Here is a 14,734-nt window from a genome sequence, read left to right as displayed (position 1 = left end):
TGCAGGACATTTGACAAAATTGGGACCTCTGATGCCCATGGTTTAGCTTCTATAGATCCTGCATGCATCCACCTTTCCTGAGTCGTACTCTCTTCCCAGAGTTCCATCACTTGACTTGGTTCACTCAGCTCTCCCTACCGTCACCTGCAATGAGCTTAGACTTTTAGAGAGGACTGAGGGAGATGGTGTCATCTATTATTTTCTCTGAAGCCAGCAAATACTAATAAACTAGAAGAAGCTTGGATTGGGGCAAAGCTGACTCTCTATTAGACTCTGCCAATAAGGGGTGTTAGAGAGAGACAAAAAGGCTGGAAAACGAAAATAAGTTACACATCCCTTCCTGTTTCACTTCAGATTTTCTTTTCCCTTTCTGTTCCTGTTATTGTTACTTCAGTAATGCTTCTTCACCCTGAAAGTGGCAGATAGATAGTTCCAGCAGCAGCCATTTTCGAGTACTCATAGAGTAAGGCTCATGACACTCCCTCACATGTCCCAGCACCAGCCATCCAGCATCCTTCCTCAGAAATGGAATTTCGGCCCTGAAGAACTCCTTCATGCTTCTAATTTTTAATCATTTCAAACTCTTCTTTTTGTTGTTAATCCCTAAGGATGCTAGATGCTTCTTGTAGTTCCTAACCTCTATGATACCTTAATTTTCCCTTTCACCTTTTTTATTTTTTCAATCTCTAGTTAGCAGTTCTTTATATTAAATTCTTTCTGTTAAAATAACTGATGTGGTATCTTCCTCCTCACGGGACCTGACTGGCTGATTACGATATTGGTACCAGGATGGGGAACTCAAAAAGGAGACCCTCAAAGATGGAGATTTGGTATCAGTTTGGTCATGTCTTTGGTCAGGAACAGAGAGAGTACTGAGCATCTTACAAATGAGAAAATAAGATGCAACTAATCCACATCGTGTAGTGACATCAGAATTAATTACATTATCACCTATGTTTTATGATGACGAATCAAGCTCCTTGAGGGACTAAGTGACTGCTTCAGTCAACTGTTAACTGTAGTCATGATGACCCCAAGGAGTACACTGGAGCACTTACAGGAAGAAAAAAACAAGTTCAGCTCTTTAAACTGTCATCTCAAATTAGAGTCAGATAACTGTAGAGATTCGATGGCAGTCCCAAAATAAGCCCTTATTCTTTGTAGCCACAGGCCTGGTCTTAATTAAAATCACACCCAAACTTTAATTGAATGGGTTGTGAAATTATAACAAGTTGAATTTGCAGCCTCATCAATTTTCTCTCTTGTAAAGTTTAAGGCATTGTTTGGAAGAGACTGGGATTCTCATACTAGGAAACGGTTCATTGGGATGGATACGGATAAAGCTCAGGATCTTCAAGCCTGAGTTACCCTGAGCTTCCCTTGCCAGTAAAAGCAGCCTGCTTTCTTGTTTCTGCAAATATCAGCCTTCCCTTATTTGAAGGGCCTGTAATAACCTCATCTGGTGTCTTGAAAATTGATGCTTCTCAAGACCATCTTATTGCCATCTGTCCACAGCTAGAGTCATATCACAGCAAAATCCAGGAAGGCAGGTGCAAAGTAGGACTAGGAGGAAATAGCTTATACATCAAAAAAATTGCAGGAGTTTAGTGCACTTATATTGGAAGAAATCTGGGAGTGTGATTTAGAATTAGATCTATTTCTAATAATGGATAACTAAGCCCCAAACTAACTTTTATAACTTATAGTAAATTCTATAAATGCCATATATTATTTATAATATATGCCAATAAATGGTACAAGTGGCTTGTACAGTGCTGAATTCTCTCATATATTATTGCTTTTAATTTGCCCCAATCACCAGTAAGATTGACAGCTATTATCCCCATTTTATAAAGAAACAGACTCACACAATTAGCTTATTATCTGAGGTCAAGTGGTTATTTAGTGATATAGATTGCATTAAGACCTACATCTATCTGACACATATGGTTTTTCTTCTTCCCTAAACCCTATTTTGAAGTAAAACTTTACAATTAAGATTTATTTCTCTCATTGACACAGTGCAAGGTGTCACAAAAGGAACTTGGCGGATTAAGTTCAGAATATGGGAAAAAGTACAGGCCATGAATATCCTTTGTTAAATAGCATTTATATTTGAATATAACATATATATATTTCTATTTGATTTAAGGACTTGCTTCATTTTCTTTTATTAGAAATCAAGGTAATTTAATAATCTTGCCTGAACCCAGAATCTCTTGTTCTTATATTCAAGATATACAGTTTGTGGGGCTTCCCTGATGGTGCAGTGGTTGAGAGTCCGCCTGCCGATGCAGGGGACACGGGTTCGTGTCCTGGTCCAGGAGGATCCCATGTGCCGCGGAGCGGCTGGGCCCGTGAGCCATGGCCGCTGAGCCTGCGCGTCTGGAGCCTGTGCTCCGCAATGGGAGAGGCCACAACAGTGAGAGGCCCGCGTAACGCAAAAAAAAAAAACAAAAGATGTACAGTTTGTGGACTATTGAACACAGATAAAACAAAGCCAATATTTTCTATCATTTTACATTCTTATAAAAGGTACCATTATCTTTTATTTGTTTCATTCACATTCAGTGCCTTTTTTCTATCCCGTCACATCTTACAATGAATTCTCCCCCAAATGCCGTCTAGTATTGAGCAGGTGACAGCACCTGAAAACTTCATCTCTGGCCATTTCTAACGTGTCATTAGGTATTAGAGTTGGGCAGGCTCCACAATGGAGAGGAACATGGACACATCACCAGATCACTAGGCAGAAATATTGCTCCTATTTCCTCCCTTCCTCTAAAAGTACTCAGTATTTCAAAGATAAGAAAGTAGCAGAAGGATCTGATTGATCATGTACTTTGGAGTATGGCAGACTTTGGGTTCAGTTCCACTCCAGCCACTTGCACCTATGTGGATCAGGGTCCATCACTGAAACCCTCTTGGTTTCAATTTACTCATATGTGCAAAAAGAATAATAATCCTTGCCCCTGAAGTTACTGGGCAGACCTGATGAGATTCAAGCAAAACCTCTAGCTAACACGGTACCTGGGAGATTTATGTACCCAGTATTAGTAACAGGCTACCTTCTGAATTAAATCAACTAGTACTCCCTCTACTGTCTAGTAGCCAAATGACTCTGTGGGGGTGTGTGGGGGGAGGAATCTGAGAGAAGGAAATGGTAAATGAAGGGAAAGATAAGAAAACTTGTATATATGGATAACATATTTTAGGATTAGAAGATTAAATGTGTTTTCTATTAAAGCAAAATATTTAACTTTGGTTACAGAGGCTATCAAGTCTAGCCTTTTAGGCATAGACTATTATCAAGTCTATGATGACATTGGAAAAAATAAAGTGCAAATTTAAGGCCATTATTGCCTGTGTTTCAAAATTTGGTACAAGTAAGTGAGAGAATTAGAAATCTGAAATCTAAAGTTAACTAATTAAATTATTTTCAGGTTCCTTCTGACCATATAATTAGAGCAAAATAAAACTTTTGAATGTTAGGAAATGCATAGATTACTGACATTTAGTTCATTGAAAATTGAGGGCCAATTCAGAAATATTGTGTAATTAAGTGTTTATAGAAAATATTGCTATCCTAGTCTGTTTAAAGGAAGGCACAGCAAACCAAACAGCAGAGGTTAGCATGACAGATATCATATGAATTCACTTTTACCAAAAATATTCAAAGATTGTTTATTTTAAACCATAAAATGCAGCTCATTCATCTCTCCACATATTTGCAGAAGCTTTCTGGTTCGATTAGGGAACTCAGTATGACTGTGAGGCTATTGACGGAGAATAGCAGTAGTCCTGGCACAGTTGCATTGGCCTCTTTCCTGGTGGCCTTCTCGGAAAGAGATGCCTTTTTCTTCCCACAGCTTGGTGTCCGATCAACCACTGAGCATCTGGTACAGCAGATGGGCTCTGCCCTGTACCTGGAACAGTCACCAGTGAGTGCAATCAGTGTTTTCTCCACTTCTGCATGAATTTAGTTACATGTTCTACTTTCAAATCATTCATTCTAGGATATATTTACTGATCCCTAGATTTGTTCAAGGCTGTAGAGATTACCAAGGTGAATATAGACATAAGTCCTTCCCTTAAGAGCTATGTTCAATTTTACATCCAAATCTTATTTCTGATGTTTCCCTGATCAGGCTTACTTCTGATCTGGCACAGACTGGATTAATTTATGCATAATACTTTTATTTTTATATTGTGTTCCTTCTTCATGCTATATGCCCTTTCTATGTTCTTGCTTTGTTTTATAAGCTATCCCAATCTCCATGCCTTGTTGCAACTTTGGAACTTATTTCTTTTCCTGGGTTTACTGTGGAATGGTATCAGGGATAGAGATTTATTAATCATTCCAAAGAAAACTAAGGAAAATTTTCAACATACACATGCCCTAAGTTCACCCTAAGAATGTCCAATTTGGTAAATCCAGCTGGTGTCCTGGTCTTATGCTTTCTGTCCCATTTTGTTCATATTACCTATTCTGAAGTGACCACCAGGTTATGAGTGTATCCTTTTCTTGAACTTTATTATCAAGTACCCTGGTGTGATTCTGGTAGTAACTGTGTATTTTGTTTACAGCATTGAAGGGGAAGAGGAGGTGAGGTGGAAGGAAGGATACTATGTGTAGGGTATAGCAAAACAAAATGGTATTAATATTCAGCCAAGGAATACAATTGATAGAGGCTGGCTAGATATATTCAATATACATAAAACATGACTGGACAATAAAATATCCTTACAGGCTAACAATTTGTGATCATGGATGTGCTTTCTCTTTGCTCTAAAGACAGAATCATGCAGTTCTATAGTCAGCTCCTTCAGGTTCTGCCTCAGCTTTAGCCTTTGTTACCAAATCAGATTTGTTCTGCCCAATACACAGCAAGACAAAATGCTGAGAGGCTGAGGTTTGCAGCAGAGAGAGGGTTTATTCACAAGGCAACCAAGTGAGGAAACAGGAGAACAAGACTGAACCTCCTCAAAGGCAAGGGGCTTTAGATATTTATGGGATAAAGAATAAAGAAGCAGCACAGTCTGAGGCATGAGGAGCATGGGGAACATGGAGAAGTTGATTGGAAAAAGGTGCAGTAATCATTCTGCACAGGCATAACTAAGCTGCAGGCCTCAGCCCATTCAAAAGTGGAGGCACTTAGCATGATCAGAGGGTGGCGTTTTCAGCCTTCTGACATCAAAATGTCACTGAGCAGACACTTTTGCATGCCCAGTTGGAGGGTTGGTGGTTCTATCCAGTCATAACTGGCTCAGCTTGAACTAGAAAAAACTGACTCCAAGTTCCTGGAAAACAACTTGGGCAAACATCTTATTGTTCAGACTACATGCCACTAGGAGGACATGCCAGTCTTTTGTAGCAAATTAAAATTACCTTGACTAATGATGGCGTGAATTGCAGATGAAATGGATTTAGCTAATGACTACCCACCGTTTCACCTTGGCAAAAGTTACAGGCTTCCCAGGATAGCCTATATCCAGTGGCATCTAAAGGCCTGGTCATCTCACTGAAGCAGGATGTGGAGATGAGCATTCTTGCTTTAGAGCTCCCCACCAAGTTGGCTGAGGCTTCGTCAAGCCTGCATAGCACTTGAACTTTTTTCTGTGCACAATGAAGCTTCCTCCGCTCCTCCCTTTACAGGAGTTAGGTCCTAATAAACATCTTTTAGCATCTGCTTTCAGAGGACCTAACCTGTGACACATGCAGCAAATAGGAGTATAATATGCAGACCCCCAAAAATTAAAATGTGAGATTATTATCTTGTAATGTGAGGCTCCAAGTTCCATTCAGATACTAGTATTGTTAGGAGATAGCTAGTTAGGACATAAAATTATTGTGCTTACAAGAGGTGAGAAGCAATAAACAATTCTAATATAATAAGCCATAAATACCTGGCTAAATAAGTTTCTGTAGCAAAAAAAGACAAATTGTAGTTTTGGTGGATTCCTCTTTTTCTGCATCAATCCCATTGAAGCCAGCATCTGTTCTTCTCTCATGTGAGATAAGAAACTTAATCTAAAGCAAAATATTCACATATCTGCATCTACACCCATCATAGTCTCCTTCCTTCCATTTGGGATAAAAATATTCTCCTCCTATCTGTGGCCCACCCGTCAGAATCCTGTTCCCTTCCACAGTCTCTGAGACTTTATCCCATCAGTTTAGTCTTTTTTTCCTTTCTCTTCAACCTCAATCTCCTTGTTTCTAAATATGTTCAAGACTTTCCCAAAATAATTAAGTATTCATGTACACACACATTCAAACACAACAAAAATATTGAAATAAGTCAAAATTAAAACAAAATTAAAGCTATATTTCAAAGGAACAAAACAAGATTTTCAAATATAGCCAAGCCTAGCCAAAGATATAAAACAATATATTTAGTAAAATTCAAGTTGTATTTAGGTATTATTAATAAATAATGTTTTCCAAATATTTTAATTATATTTATTTACTTTTTATCCCCTCACTTTTCCTTTCTGTGTTTTGTTTGTAATTATTAGTATTCTAGCACATATATGATATATGCATTTTATATTTTTTCTTTATTATTAGTGATACACAATTGAAAAGTATGGTCACTTTTGGCTTTAAAGAACATTGGTTTTATAAATCTTCCTACAATCTTTGAATGCATATAAAGTCCCTATAAAATCTAAGATATAAAGCTACTTACTTTTATTCCAGTCTAAAGTCATTTTACTTACTGGAAATTAACTACAAGCACAAAACATATTCTAAAATTCCACTAAATATTTTCTTGATATAAAAGTTAAGGGGTCAATCACTATGCAGACATTGCCATTGGGGGTGAAGGACACACAGGATTTGTCTGTATTATTTCTTACAACAGCTTGTATATCTACAATCATCTTAAAATAAAAAGTTTAAAAAAACTTAAAATAAAAATAAAAGTTATCAAGTTGAATTTTTTATTTTTGTAGGCAATATTTATAGTGTCATCTAATTATGTTCATAAGATGAGAGTTTCAAGACAGTATTAACTTTTATCCTACTTTATTAATAATTTAAGGTGACATTTTTTGAATCACAAAGTTTATTTTAATGTATATGTATCAAAGTACAGATTAATAGCAGAAACTATAATAAAAATTGAGTATATAGAGCAAAAATTTCAAATATTATTCATCATGCTTAACCCATAATTCCAATCTTCTTGTCAGAAATAACCAATATTACTCATTTATTTGCTTTATTTAGTTAGCGTCTTTTCAATATATTGTCCGGTCAGTACAGAAAAGATCAAATCTATATTTTGAACAGCTGCATGATATTCAACAGCTGCTTGAATTGGATATGTCATAAATTAGTCATTTTCCTATTAATACTATTGGATTGTTATTAGATGAATTACGGTTTTCTGCATGTCTCTTTGTCTAAATGTAAGTATATTTCTGTAGGAAATGAAATGGTTACATATTTGAATATTCACAGGTTTGAAGATTCTCAGATTGTCTTCAACTAGATATTAATTGAACTTTATGAAGGTGCAATTTTCCCCACAGTGTCTTTAATATGATATTAACATTTTAAGAGATAGCCTAGTGAGCAAACCATTACACTTCCTTGTTATTTTAATTTCATTTTACTGATTATAAATGGCATTTGCCATTGTTTTTATGTTCATAAGCCGTTTGCATTTCTTCTTCTGTAAATTGCCTGTTCAGTTTCTTAATATTCTATTGACTTGTTTGTGGTAATTCTTTTTTTACTGTGTATATTAATCATTTTATGTCTATAAGTTTCCAATTTTTTCTCTTAATTTGTCCCTGTACATTGTTGAAATATCTAGAGATAATCTAAAAATTTTCATTTCAAACTTTCGGATTTTTATTTTTATTGTTTGAAAAAATGATATAAGTCATATCTTTTTTCTAATATACTTTTTGTTATAGTGTCTGTGTATAAATTTTGCTTAAAAATGTAATGTATTAGGATTTTTTTGCTATGAAAGAAAATTATAATTTTATTTTTGTTTTCCAGTTGGATGAGAGAATTGTATCAATATCAGTTTGTGAATGATAAATTTTTTTTTTAATTTTATTTTTTTAAGGTATTAATTCCTTTTTTAAAAAATTGGAGTATAATTGCTTTACAATGTTGTGTTAGTTTCTACTGTACAATGAAGTGAATTAGATATATCCCCTCCCTCTTGGACCTCCCTCCCACCACCCGCATCCCACCATGTAGATCTTCACAGAGCACTGAGCTGAGCTCTCTGTGCTGCACAGCAGGTCCCCACTAGCTATCTGTTTTACACATGGTAGTGTATTTATGTTAAACCTTATCTCCCAATTCATCCCACCCTCCTCGTCCCACCCTGTGTCCACATGTTCATTCTCTACATCTACATCTCTATTCCTGCTCTACAAATAGGTTCATCTGTACCATTTTTCTAGAGTCCCCATATATGCATTAATATATGATATTTGTTTTTCTCTTTCTGGCTTCACTCTGTATGACAGACTCTAGGTCCATCCACATCTCTACAAATGACCCAATTTTTTTCCTTTTTATGGCTGAGTAATATTCCATCGTATATATATACCACATCTTCTTTATCCCTTCATCTATCATTGGACATTTAGGTTGTTTCCATGTCCTGGCTACCATAAATAGTGCTGCAATGAATATTGGGGTACATGTGTCCTTTTGAATTATGGTTTTCTCAAGGTATATGCCCAGTAGTGGGATTGCTGGGTCATATGGTAATTCTATTTTTAGTTTTTTAAGGAACCTCCAGACTGTTCTCCATAGTGGCTGTATCAATTTACATTCCCACCAACAGTGCAGGATGGTTTCCTTTTCTCCACACCCTCTCCAGCATTTATTGTTTGTAGATTTTTTGATGATGGCCATTCTGACTGGTGTGAGGTGATACCTCATTGTAGTTTTGATTTGCATTTCTCTAATATTTAGTGATGTTGAGCATCTTTTCATGTGCTTCTTGGCCATCTGTATGTCTTCTTTGGTGAAATGTCTATTTAAGTCTTCTGCCCATTTTTTATTTGGGTTGTTTGTTTTTTTGATATTGAGCTCCATGGGCTGTTTGTATATTTTGGAGATTAATCCTTTGTCTGTTGCTTCATTTGCAAATATTTTCTCCCATTCTGAGGGGGTTGTCTTTTTGTCTTGTTTATGGTTTCCTTTGCTGTGCAAAACCTTTTAAGTTTCATTAGGTCCCACTTATTTATTTTTGTTTTTATTTTCATTATTCTAGAAGGTGGGTCAAAAAAGACCATGCTGTGGTTTATGTCAAAGTGTGTTTTTCCTATGTTTTCCTCTAAGAGTTTTATAGTGTCCAGTCTTACATTAAGGTCTTTAATCCATTTTGAGTTTATTTTTGTGTATGGTGTTAGGTAGTATTCTAATTCCATTCTTTTACATGTAGCTGCCCAGTTTTCCCAGCACCACTTATTGAAGAGGCTGTCTTTTCTCCATTGTATATTCTTGCCTTCGTCATAAATTAGGTGACCATATGTGCGTGGGTTTATCTCTGGGCTTTCTATCTTGTACCATTGATCTATATTTCTGTTTTTCTGTCAGTACCATACTGTCTTGATTACTGTAGCTTATATATCCTTATATATAAGGAACAGCAAAAAGACAAAACAAAAACCAAGTAACCCAATTTTAAAACAAGCAAAGGATTTAAATACACGTTTCTCGAAAGACAACATGCAAATAGTCAGCAGGTATATGAAAAGATGCTCGACATCCCTGATCATTAGGAAAATGCAAATCAAAACCACAATGAGATATTATCTTATACCAGTTACGATGGGTATTATAAAATTTAAAATTGGTGACAAGTGTTGGCAAGATTGTGGAAAAATTATAACCTTTGTAACACTGTTGTTGGGACTGTAAATAGTGCAGTCACCATGGAAAACACTATGAAGTTTCTTCAAAAAATTAAAAATAGAACTACCATGTGATCCAGCAATCCTCTTTTGGGTTATATATCCTCCAAATTTGAAATTGAATATCAAAATGATATTGGCACTCCCATGTTTATTGCAGGAGTGTTCACAATAGCCAAGAGGTGGGAACAACCAAAATGTCTATCAATAGATGAATGGCTAAAGAAAATGTGGTATACACATACAATGGAATATTCAGCCTTATAAAAGAAGGAAATCCTACTATATGAAACAAAATGAATGAAACCCGAGAACACTATGCTAAGAGAAATAAATAAGACACAGGAGGAAAAATACTACATGATACCACTTATGAGGAACATAAAACAGTCAAATTCATAGAAACAGAGAGCAGATTTGCGGTTGAGGAGAGGGGGAAAGAACAAGTTGCTGCTCAACTGGCAAAAAGTCTCAGTTATACAAGATGAGTAAGTTCTAGAGATCTGCTGTGCAACAGTATTCTGTGCAATTTGTTGAGGGTGAATCTCGTATTAAGTGTTCTCACCACAATAAAAATAAATGCATAAGTAAAGTAAATTAAAAAGAGCTGGTTACTGTTAAAATGCATTGCTGCCCCTCAAAGGTAGAAAGAGGTATAGTGTCCATTTGCTACTGTGTGATTTGCTGCCCTCCTTGTGTGATAATGCTATATCAGGGGCTCATAATTGACCTCTATTTGATGTTAGGTTGGATATTTAGCAGCAGCAATACTTAGATCAGTCTTGGTGACTGAGAACACATAATTTTGAGCCCAGGCATAGGATCCGTCTCTGACAACATAACTACCCTATTCAAGTACCTATTGTAATTCACACAATTTTGTAGGAGGAAAAATTTATATTTCCTTTAGAGCATAAGCCCTGGATAAGGAAACCTAGAATTAATAGAACCAACTTCATTCCAAGCTCTGGTCCTGATCTGTTTTATTGTTACATTAGTCATGATATAAAAGGGACAGACTGCCATGGTTGGCAGAGCCAGGGTCACATGCCAGCGAAATTCAGTACTTTCAGATAGAAAAATGTTCAAGAAAGAAATTCTATTTTGAAATGACATGAATCTGTGTAACTCTAAAGGAGAAAAGCAGCAAAATGAATTAAATGCAGTCAGCAATGGGTTTTCTGTTTAATGACATCAGGAAATGAACCGAATCCTTATTATTGTTTAGAATTGTGGGAAACATTTCAGATGAAATCCTTTGGAATGAGTGTCAAAGTCTTATCTTTTCCAGCTTAATACAACAGAGGTAGAAAAAAGTATGAGACATACATATCATTCCAAATCAAGTCAAAGTTCTACTTTCACAATATAGAAAAGCAGGAAAAATATTACAATGTTTCCTGAGCAAGTAATGATATACCATTTCCTTGCTTACTATAGAGTCTACTGTAGTTTCTGAGTGTTTTAACAAAGCACAAAAAAGTATTCTTCATCTATACGTGGAGAAATAGACTGAAACTCTGAGATATTCTGGAAAAGGAGCCAATGAGAAATAAGGTAAAGTTTATTGAAAAAAATTCTACCTGGGAAAAAATTAAAATATACTGCTTTTGTAAAACAAAGGATCCTAAAATTTAATAGATAGCAAGTTAATGTAGTAATTTAGAAGACAAATATTTGAAAAATGTGTCTAGCCTATTAAAAGAGTGAAAATTCTGATAAGAGAAATTTGAGCAAATTGAAATCTCAGGGGAAAGGCTATCTTTATTTCAACTCAGAATTTTAAAATGGAATCAATGTCAGGAAACAAAACAAAATTACTCTCCAGGAATATACTGAATGACAAGTGGGCAAGTTCAGTCTCAAAGGAAATTAGTGAGCAAAATTTATTTGGAGAAGTATTTATCTAAAGTAAGAAACACATTTAAGCTCTTCAAACACTGAAATGGAAAATTTTCCCTGTAAAGTTCTCTGCATTCTGTCCTTTTTTAAGGAAAAAGTAGTTTTTTTCATCAGCCTTGCCAGTAGAATTATAGATAAGATGTATCAAGCCTGAAATCTGTCAAATGTTAAAATACATGAAATATACTGGGCAAGTTGGAGATTCTATGGCTAAAGAAAAAAAAAACTTATTATACTTTTGTATTGAATTTATTTTGTCTTGATAACATTCCACAAGTTGAAATTTTTAATAAAGTATTGTTTTGATAGACATAATGCCACACTGATGTTTAATTCTGACCCAGATAAATATAACTGGCTAATATGTTTAGTCAGTAGAAAAAATTTAAAGGGACATTCTTCTATCATGTACTATACTTTGAGTGTCATTTTTACAATAAAGAATAATTAAGATTTTGCTCTTTATATCCATTATATTTGAGGGATATATGCCTGATACTTCAAAGACACTAAAATTATTACTCAAATTCCATACTTTACTAAATACATTTTACTAAAGCATAGGACTCAGCAGGGCCTCACATAAGGGTGGTACTGGCATGGAATCCCATCTGCCTTTTTTGACTTTGTGTTTTCCATGGCTCCAGTTCTCTCTGGACAAAATCTGCCTTCACAGATACAGACCCTAATGAAAGCATCTTTTTCCTCATCCTGATAATCCTAAAGGGAAATAGAACATTACTATTATTATTCTCTGTATTATTTCATGGCTTCCGTCTGGATTTTAGTTCTTCAAACTGGCTAATTGGTTCCCAGATTTATATTTGCTCTATTTTACTACTACATGGCATGGGTTCTGTTTCCATACTGGACCCCAACAAATACACTATTTACAGAGAATCACATACAGCAAAGTAGAATAAATAATGTTTACAGTGGTGACTCTCTTTAAGAAAGCAGATGAAGAAGGAAGAGTAATCATATTAATATCCCTTTGTGACTATTAGATCAATTATTCTCACACCATCCTGAAAGCTCATCCCTGAACCATGCTCTGAAACTTATACGGGCCTTGGGTGAGATTAATGAAAGATTCTCAACCTGAGTGAATCTCTAAACCAGTTTTGAGACTGTGGTCCCACTTTCCAGGGTTTTCTCATACCAGTTGGCATAATTCTAGTTGCCAGTAATCTTCTAGTGTCTGATATTTTAACTTGTAAAGGTTTACCTGCCTTTCCCCTGTCTACATTGATAACTTGGTATTATACTACCAACATGGCTTATTAAAACTGGGTTTTAATTATTTTTCATCCTTGTTTGATCACTTTTCTCTTGGATCCATTTTTTTTTTCTGGTATTATATCCCATTTGCCTGTTCTAGACCAGACCATCCAGGCCATCACCGCTTTGACTCTTTCCATAGGCAAACCCATATATAACTCTGAATACCTGCCTAGATGCCCCATCCTGATCTCTGGTCTGGATCGTTTCAGTGCTTTCAAACCCCAGTTATGACATAAATCATGTATTGTTTTGTATTTCCATGTATAACATTCAAATTAAAAATAATTTAGCTAGACACTTGATGATGCAGAAATCATCTGTATGCAGAGGTTGTTGCCTCAGAGGCTTTCCCAAGCTGCCTTAAGCAACCCCTAGAATTTGATAGATTTATGGGATAAACTTCATTATTTATGAACCATTTCTTAAATATAATGCTATTCATTCCAGATAAATGATCAAAACTTGTTTGATACTCTGTAAACTAAGTTCCAGGTAACACTAGTAATTTGTTTTAATTTTAGTTTGCTTATAGGATTGAAAACACATATTGTAGTTGATTTTATATTCCAGAGACAAAATTATTTGTTTATTAATTAAATGTTTACTAAGTGTTTAGTATATGACACCCTGGGAGAAGAAGCCATGATTTCTGTCATGAAAATAAGTAGTTTAATGTAATATGCGTATTTTGATAGGAGTACAGAATGTCATAGTAACACATTTTCCTAGGTAAATCTGCTCCCTTTTGTATAATTTTAACCTAACAAGGTCATTAAAATTAAAAAAAAAACTTTATTTCTCCACAGGCACATATTTTATGTTTGTGGAAGAAATGAGAAGGACTTCAATATTTTTAATCTTGTACTGAGCAATTCAGAAATATGCCTAAATCTGTCTACTCTTACTGTCCACTATTTTATTTACATGATTCCTTTGCAATAGTCAAAACAATTACCTCTTTTCCCTAAAAAAGGCTTGATCTTTTCTATCTTGATCTCTTTATAAATATTATTATTTTATGTATGAAGCGTCTCTGTATATTGAAATTCTCTCCACCATTCAATATCCATTTAAAATTCCTTTTCCATTAAAATTCCTCATATCATTTTTGCCAACAACTAACTTCATAATATTTATTCTCTCTCTTATTTCCCTTATTTTTATACCCAAAACCCTTTCTATATTCCCCACTATAATATGTAAAATGTTCCATTCAGAAAAGGAATTAGAGAGTTAAGAGAATTTTGAGGAAATCCCCCGTTCCATGGCTCTAGAAAGAAGTCAGGAAAGGGGACTGAGAAGGAGCAACCAAAGAGTCCAGGGAGGGCTTCCCTGGTGGCGCAGTGGTTGGGGGTCCGCCTGCCGATGCAGGGGGCGCGGGTTCGTGCCCCGGTCTGGGAGGATCCCACGTGCCGCGGAGCGGCTGGGCCCGTGAGCCGTGGCCGTTGGGCTTGCGCCTCTGGAGCCTGTGCTCCGCAACAGGAGAGGCCACAGCAGTGGGAGCCCTGCGTACCACAAAAAAAAAAAAAAAAAAGAGTCCAGGGAAAAATAACAAGAGAAAGTGCAATGAGAGTGCTGTAGGAATAAAGAAGAAAGACAATGACTGAAAAACTCATCAAATTTACATGGGTTGTAGTGGAACAATGTG

Source organism: Phocoena phocoena, chromosome 9, assembly GCF_963924675.1.
Source record: "Phocoena phocoena chromosome 9, mPhoPho1.1, whole genome shotgun sequence".
In the NCBI taxonomy this organism is placed as follows: Eukaryota; Metazoa; Chordata; class Mammalia; order Artiodactyla; family Phocoenidae; genus Phocoena; species Phocoena phocoena.
The sequence above is the reverse complement of the archived record's forward strand: the minus strand, read 5'-3'. Positions refer to the sequence as shown.